We start from the raw sequence: 9,262 nt of genomic DNA on the forward strand, positions 1-9,262 counted from the left end.
AAAAGGAAAAAAAACAGATCCAGGAAACTACAGACCTATCAGCCTGACCTCAATACCAGGGAAGATTCTGGAAAAGATAATCAAGCAACGAATCACCGAACATCCAGAAGCAAACAAAGTAATAACCAAAAGCAAACATAGGTTTGTAAAAAAACAGATCATGCCAGATTAATCTTATTGCATTCTTTGACAAAATGACAAAATTAGTGGACAAAAGGAATGCTGTCGATATAATTTACTTGGACTTCAGTAAAGCATTTGATAAAGTAGACCATAACCTACTACTAGATAAAGTAGAAAAATGTGGGTTAGACAGCACCTCCACCAGATGGATTCGTAACTGGCTGACCAACTGCACTCAACGTGTAGCCCTCAATGGAACGACATCCATATGGAAGGAAGTATGCAGTGGAGTACCCCTAAAACAGTACCCCAAGGCTCTCTTTTAGGCACAGTACTCTTCATCATCATCATCAATGACTTGGATAAGGGGATAGATGGGGAACTCATCAAATTTGCAGATGACACCAAGCTGGCAGGAATAGCCAACACTCCAGAAGATAGCTTCAAGATACAGAAGGATCTTGACAGACTTGAACATTGGGCACTATCTAATGTTGTGTACGATCCTATTGGGGGGGGGGAAATCCGACGGGAAAACATTAAAATCTAATTGGCTGGTACCTCAGCCAGGTAAAGATAAAAGGGGCACCTTGTACTGGTGCCCCTTGCTGAAGTCCCACTCTAATAAAGAGAACTGTTGTCACTTGCTTGTCTCGTGTCTCCTCAATCACCCAATTTAACATTGGCAACGAAGGTGGGATCGAGGTTGGCACAAACAAGCTGAACGATTCGATCCGACAAAGGAACCCTAATGACAAGAGATCCAGCCCAGCCATCACTTCCACAAGCCGACGAACCAACTCTAAGGAATGGTCGCTGCATACAACGCACCAGCTCCTTTCGACCTCACCAACGAGAAGTGGGGATCATATATGGCGCGATTCGATTGTTTCCTTGAAGCCAACGACTTCCAAGGACTGCCAGATAATCGCAAAAGAGCCTATTTCCTCAATCACTGCAGGCCGGCCGTGTTCGATGTAGTGGAATCACTATCGGACCCGACCCCGGTGCAAAATGTGCCCTGGCATACACTCAAGGAAATGCTCTGGGCTCACTACGCCCTGATGCCGTCTAAGTTCGCCCAACAATATGAATTCCGCCAGCAGGTTCAAAGGAGGGTGAAACAATTTGTAATTACATTGCTGCCCTGCGAAAAGCGGCCACCCACTGCGACTACTGGGACCATCTGGACGACTCATTGCTCGAACAACTGATATGCAGGGTCCGAGACGTCCGGCTGCAGAGACAACTAATCTCCAGATCCAACCTAACGTGGCAGCTTGTGATCGACGAAGCCGAGGGACATGAACTGTCCAGCAAGGCTACCGAGACGCCACACTGTCCAGGCATGACCGGTGCCTGACAGATGTGGCGCCAATGCACCAAACGGCCGCCTAAGATGAAAGTAAGGGTGAGGAAATCGAAGAAGAAGCAGTCTTCCTGACGGATCAGTCCAGCCAGGACAGGGAGAATTAATAGCCCAGCTACGGAGGGGACCACCATCGGAATAACTGCTGATTCTGAGATGCAATTTGCCGCTGCTGCAAAAAAAAGGGGCATTTGGCTCGGGTATGCAGGGCAAGTCAACCTTCCTACCAGAAAGACCATGCGGCATGGAAGCCAACCAGCCAGCAGCTGCCGGTGCACAGGCGCAACCAAAATGGCTGCCAGAGAAAGAGTGTGAATTCAAATCAAGTCCGGATCAGCCAAGCCAACACAACTCCGAAGACAAAAAATTCACAATGGTCAGCATCGATGGGCAGCAAATCGAGATGGAGATCGACACCGGATCATCCATCACAATTCTATCATGGAACACCATTCAAGCCTCACTGCCCCATATCCACAAGAATCAGCTGGAGCCCCAATGACTCAAAGTGCGGGATTTTCAAGGAAACCGAGTCTCCGTTGTAGGCATCACAACGGTCTGTGTCACTTACGGCCCCTACCAAAAGAAGCTGCCGGTCACCATAGTCCGAGGAGACCGCCCAAGTCTCCTGGGATGGGACTGGATCTGAGCCCTAGGCATGGGTCTATACGGAGTCCGGGAGATTTGCACCACCTGCGGAAGCCTGAAGGATGATCTCCTGCACGAATTCCAGGACATCTTCGCTGGAACTCTGGGCATGTATGTGGGGACCCCTATCACCTTCAATCTTGACCCTGGGATCGCCCCCATAAGACTGAAAGCCAGGCGAGTCCCATTTGCACTAAAACTGAAAATAGATAGAAAACTGGACAAGCTAGTCTAGCAAGGGATCCTTGTTCCCATTGATCACACCAAATGGGAGACCCTCATAGTAACTCCCATCAAGTCCGATGGGTCCACCGCATCTGCGTGGACTACAAAGCGACCCTAAATAAGGCCTTTCAGAGGAGCGCCTATCCAGTGCCGATTGTGCAGGATCTACTGCACTCCCTGGGACTGGGAAAATTTTTTGCCAAGCTTGATCTGGCCCAGGCATATCAATAATTGCCAGTGGACGATGCTACAGCAGAGGCGCAAACCATTGTCATGTACCGGGGCGCTTTTAAGTGCACCCAGCTACAATTTGGGGTCAGCGTTGCCCCCGGACTATTCCAGAACCTAAGAGAGAGATTCCTACAAGGAATCCCCAGGTTGGTTCTCTATTTCGACGACATATTAGTGTCAGCTGTGAATTATCAGCAGCTGAAGGACAGGTTGCGAAAGGTCCTGCAAATATTCCGAAATGTGGGACTGCAACTAAAACTTGGAAAATGCCAAATAGGGGTCCCCTCCGTCGAATTCCTAGGCTACCGCATAGATCAAGCTGGCATCCACCCCACCAAATCCAAGATAAGGGCCATCAGGGAGGCACCCGCCCCTCGAGACAAAACCAAACTACAAGCGTTTTTGGGCCTCCTGAACTTTTATGCCATCTTCCTCAAACAAAAGGCAACAATAGCGGAACCACTCCATAGACTATTGGCGAAAAAACACCCTGGGTCTGGGGCAAAGAGGAGAGCACCGTGTTCACAGGGGTCAAGAGGCTTCTGTCGGAAGATAGCCTCTTGATCCAATACAATCACACCCTCCCCTGGTCCTTGTCTGCGACGCATCCCCTTTCGGAGTGGGCGCCATCCTAAGCCACCAGCTGCCCAACGGCTCCGAAGTACCAATCACATACTTCTCCTGAACCCTGTCCAGTTCTGAGAGGAACTACAGTCAACTGGACAGGAAGCCCTGGCTGCCGTTGCTGGGGTCAAAAAATTTCATGAGTACTTGTTTGGGAGGAAATTCAAACTCGTCACCGATCACTGCCCCCTGCTTGGACTGTTGGCTGGGGACCGACCGACACTCATCGCCATGTCACCAAGGCTGACAAGATTGGCACTATTCCTGGCAGCAAAGACTTGAGCCATGCCAATGCTCTAAGGTGCCCACTTCCGAAGCTGGTGGAAGACCCAACCCCGGGGAAGCCAGCTCTGCTCATTGACTCTCTTAGCTCTGGCCCACTAATGTCAGCGGAGGTGGCAAGGATATCGCGACGAGACATTACCATTAAGACTGTAATAGGCTGGGTGCAGAGGGGTTGGCCCAGAGAATGGGTGGCAGGGGTTTTCAGACATTACAAAACACGACAAAACGAGCTGTCTACACAAGAGGGGTGTTTGCTATGGGGCGATTGTGTAGTTGTTCCAGCTTACTTGCATATAAGGGTTTTAGAAATGTTACATGAGGGTCACCCTGGAATCGTCCGGATGAAGGGTTTGGCCCGGACTTACATATGGTGGCCAAAAATGGACACAGGGATAGAAAACTGGGTGGCCCAATGCCCTCAGTGCCAGGAGTCCAGACCCAACCCCCTCAGCCCCTGTATGAGAATGGGACCGTCCCCAAGGCACCTGGTCCCGTATTCATATTGACTTTGCAGGGCCAAACATTCTTGATTGTTGTAGATGCTTTCTCCAAATGGCTGGAGGTCATATTAATGAGATTGACCACGGCAGAAGCTGTAATTAAGGTGCTCCAGAAATTATTCGCCACCCACGGGCTACCGGACACCTTAGTTTCAGACAACGGGCCACGATTCACTGCGACTCTTTTTGAGGGCTTCCTAGCAGGATTGGGGATTTGCCATGCCCTGTCAGCCCCCTGCCAGCCGGTGACGAATGGATTGGCAGAGAAATTTGTGCGATCCACAAAGGAGGCATTAGCGCGCCGTGGCCCGGGGGACTGGCAGGAGTGGATTGACATTTTTCTATCAGCCCAGCATGGGACACCCTGTGCAGCCATGGGCCTAAGCCCGGACGAGCTCCTAATGGGTCGGAAGCTTAGGTGCACGTTAGACCACCTCAACCCCAATTACTCCCCAGACAAGTACCAGGGGGGAGGGGAAGGCATAAAGGGATTTCAAATAGGGGCACCAGTTTTCGCAAAAAACTTCGCCAAAGGTCCCACATGGGTAGCCAGCATGTTGACAGGGGTAACTGGACCCAAATCCTACACAGTTGACATGGGCAACGGCAGGATTGAGAGAAAACACATAGACCAACTCCGCAAACGAGCAGCCCAAGTACCACAAAAGCCAAGCCCTAACTACAATACAATCTTCCCAACAGCTAACTCAAGCCCAAAGGAACCGGAGAACTTATCTGAAGACTTCGGTGTCCAGCGCTGTTCAGGTCCGCCAGCAATCCTCATCGACAACCAAACAGCCAGTAATTCACAAAGGAAAGAAGAACCAACAGCAAGTAATCCACAAACAAAGGCCCCAATGGAAAAGCTGGGAGGAACCGGAAGTACCTCCTACCAACATGCTTCTCCCCCCAAAACTGAACTGTGCAGGTCAAATAGGCTCAGGGAATGCCCTGCCTACTGGCGCGATTACGCATGCAAATAAAAACGCATAAAACAGGCAAAGTGCTTTCTGGGAGGGGAGGACTGTTGTGTACGATCCTATTGGGGGGAAAATCCAGTGGGAAAACATTCAAATCTAATTGGCTGGTACCTCAGCCAGGTAAGGATAAAAGGGGCACCTTGTACCAGTGCCCCTTGTTGAAGTCTCACTCTAATAAAGAGAGTTGTTGTCACTTGCTTGTCTCATGTCTCCTTAATCACCCAATTTAACATCTAACAAAATGAAATTCAATGGTGAAAAAAGTCAGTTTCTACATTTAGGCAAAAAACAAAACAAAACACACAGGTACCATATATGTGATACATTGCTCAACAGTATTAACTGTGAGAGGGATCTTGGAGTCATAGTGGATAACCATTTAGATAGAAGCCAGCAGTGTGCAGCAGCTGTCAAAAAAGCCAACACAGTTCTGGGGTGCATAAACAGAGGGATAGAATCAAGATCACGGGAAATCACCCCTTACCTCTCCTACACTTAATTCTGCAGGTCTCAAATGTAAATTATTCAATTCAAGAAGTATTGTAAACAAATTACCTGAATTTATCCTCTTATTAAACAATGGTACATTTGATATCATATTTGTTTGTGAAACATGGCTAAACTCATCCTTCACTGACTCCATTATTTCAAACAAAGAATACCAAGTTCTTCGATCAGATCGTGATCACCGCAAAGGTGGTAGAGTAGCTATTTTTTACAAAAAATCACTGAACTTAAAAAATATTCAAGTTGCACATAAACTCTCTCTAGCTGAAACTATTGTATGTGACTTATCCACCAATACCACACTAAGATTCATACTATGCTACAGAGCCCCTGACTACGACATCGCTCATGCAAATATGTTAACCTCACTACTAACATGGGCTACCTCTTGCCCATATCCTCTCATCTTTCTGGGAGACCTAAATCTACCTTCTATAAACTGGAAAACAAATGAATGTACAACCAAACCACTCCATACTACACTATACAATGCAGTTACAAACCTTGGCCTTGAACAACTAGTAACTAACAATACTAGACTCATGAACTGCCTTGACCTCATCTTTTGTAATAACTCAAACTCAATTTATGGACTACAAGTAAGAGAACCCTTTTCCAACAGTGACCACTGCATGATAGACTTTTATCTAAACATACGTCCTCACATAAATCGTCTCAATAGTACTCCTAACTACAATTTAAAAAAAGCCAACTATGACCTTATAAACAATGATCTCTCATTTCTTGACTGGCAAAATCTATTCTCAACCTGTATCACTGCAGAAGACCACTATAAAGTATTCCTACTCAAAATCAATAAAATCATCGAACTATACGTTCCACAATTCATCACCAAAATCAAAAGGAAAAGCAAATTTCCCATATCAATAAAAAAGCTGCAATCCAAAAAAAAAATCCCTCTGGAAAAAAAAACCAAAAAGGATTATGTAGCAAACTTCAAAAACTGCTACAAAAATATTTGCAACAAAATAAAAACAGAATGTAACACTTACCACACTAAACAAGAAGAAGACCTTCTACGCACCAATTCCAGTCGTGCTTTTTATAATTTTGTGAACAATAAACTTAAAGAAACAAGATCCATTCCACCACTAAAGTGGACAGCTAACATCAAAAACATCATTAAAAAAGGACAACAAAGAATGTTCTTTCTGCGCCAACTCAGGAAGCTCAAACTGCCCAAGGAGCTGCTGATTCAGTTCTACAGAGGAATTATTGAGTCTGTCATTTGCACCTCTATAACTGTCTGGTTCGGTTCTGCAACCCAACAAGAAAAACACAGGAAGGAAGAGGGGAAGAGGGAGAAGAAAGGAGTAGGGAGGAAAGAGGAGAGGATGTAGATAAGAGAGGGGGAGGATGGTTATGGAATGTAGAAGAAGGTAGAGAAGGAGAGTAAAAGGAAAAGGAAGGGGGTGGTGACCGGGCAGATCCGATTAATTGTATATGATGGTACATTAAATATGTTATTGGATATGTTATTGGATAAGAATGTCAAAATAAAACTTTTTTGAAAAAAGAAAAAAGAAAAACACAGACTTCAGAGGATAATTAGAACTGCAGAAAAAATAATTGCTACCAACCTGCCTTCCATTGAGGACCTATATACTGCACGAATCAAGAAGAGGGCCGTGAAAATATTTACAGACCCCTCGCATCCTGGACATAAACTGTTTCAACTACTACCCTCAAAACGACGCTATAGAGCACTGCACACCAGAACAACTAGACACAAGAACAGTTTTTTCCCGAGGGCCATCACTCTGCTAAACAAATAATTCCATCAACACTGTCAAACTATTTACTGAATCTGCACTACTATTAATCTTCTCATAGTTCCTATCACCAATCTCTTTCCATTTATGACTGTATGACTATAACTTGTTGCTGGCAATCCTATGATTTATATTGATATATTGACCATCAATTGTGTTGTAAATGTTGTACCTTGATGAACGTATCTTTTCTTTTATGTACACTGAGAGCATATGCACCAAGACAAATTCCTTGTGTGTCCAATCACACTTGGCCAATAAAAAAATTCTATTCTATTCTATTCTATAAGCCAATCATGCTCTGATATATGCTTGTACAACCATATAGAGAAATATGTTGTTGTTTTTAATTTTCCTGTTTCCTGTATTTTCTCAAGTATAAAGATATGTAAAAGGACCTAACGGCAAAGAATGTATTGACGAAACAGTTAAAGCAAACCTTTTTAACACATTCTTTGGCTCAGTCTTTGTTAACAGTGATGGCTCATATCCAACATTCCCCAATTGCACTAACAATGATTACAACGACTCAACTCAAATAGACTCAACAGAAGATAACAACAACCTATCACATATAGACTTCACAGAAGATAATGTTGAAAAAGCCCTTCGCAACCTGAAACCATCATTATCTATTGGTCCAGATGGACTATGTGCATACTTTTAAAAAAAACCTTTCAATTAATATAGCTGAACCCCTAAGCATAATCTTCAATATAGCCTTCAAAAATAATTCCCTTCCAAAACTCTAGAGACTGTCTCTAGCCACAGTCATCCCTATCTTCAAAAAAGGAGATCCAAGCCTTGTTGAAAATTACAGACCTATCTCTCCATCTTGAAACAAAAAACCTTCTCTCTAATAAACAATTTGGTTTCAGAAAAAAATTGTCTTGTAACCTACAACTCCTCCACTGCAAAAACATATGGACTACCAACCTTGATCAAGGAAAAACAACAGATGCAATCTACATAGATTTCTGCAAAGCTTTTGATTCAGTAGTACATGATAAACTACTCCTCAAACTAAAATCCTACGGCATTTCGGGACCTCTTCACAATTGGATAAATGCCTTCCTGTCAAATAGACAACAAGTGGTCAAAATTGGCAACGCTATATCAAATCCTGTTCCTGTCAAAAGTGGCGTTCCCCAAGGTAGTGTTCTTGGACCAACACTCTTCATACTATACATAAATGATCTCTGTGACCTCATCTCAAGTTATTGTGTTCTCTTTGCTGATGATGTCAAACTATTTAATACCACTAATAATACTTCTACCCTTCAAGAAGATCTCGACTTAATTTCCGATTGGTCTAAAACTTGGCAACTCCAAATCTCAACCAGCAAATGCTCAGTCTTACATATTGGAAAAAAGAACCCTAACATCAAGTACAAACTTAATGGACATTACCTAACTGACGACCCCCACCCTGTCAAAGATCTTGGAGTTCTCATATCAAATGACCTTAATGCCAAAGCCCACTGCAACTACATAGCAAAAAAGGCCCTAAGAGTTGTAAACCTAATTTTACGCAGCTTCTTTTCTAAAATCTCTACACTACTAACTAGAGCATACAAAACATTTGCCAGACCTATTCTCGAATACAGCTCATCCGTCTGGAACCCATACCACATCTCTGACATAAATACAATAGAACGAGTCCAGAAATATTTCACTAGAAGAGTTCTTCACTCCTCCGAAAACAACAAAATACCTTATACCAACAGACTTGAAATCCTGGGATTAGAAAATTTACAACTCCGTCGACTTCGCCATGACCTGTGTTTAACACACAAAATCATCTATTGCAATATCCTTCCTATAAAAGATGACTTCAGCTTCAATCGCAATATTACAAGAGCAAAAAATAGATTCAAGCTAAATGTCAACCGCTTCAAACTTGATTGCAGAAAATATGACTTCTGTAACAGAGTTGTTAATGCTTGGAACTCATTACCTGACTCCATAGTCTCTACT

This window comes from Ahaetulla prasina, chromosome 4 (assembly GCF_028640845.1).
Source record: "Ahaetulla prasina isolate Xishuangbanna chromosome 4, ASM2864084v1, whole genome shotgun sequence".
Taxonomy (NCBI): domain Eukaryota; kingdom Metazoa; phylum Chordata; class Lepidosauria; order Squamata; family Colubridae; genus Ahaetulla; species Ahaetulla prasina.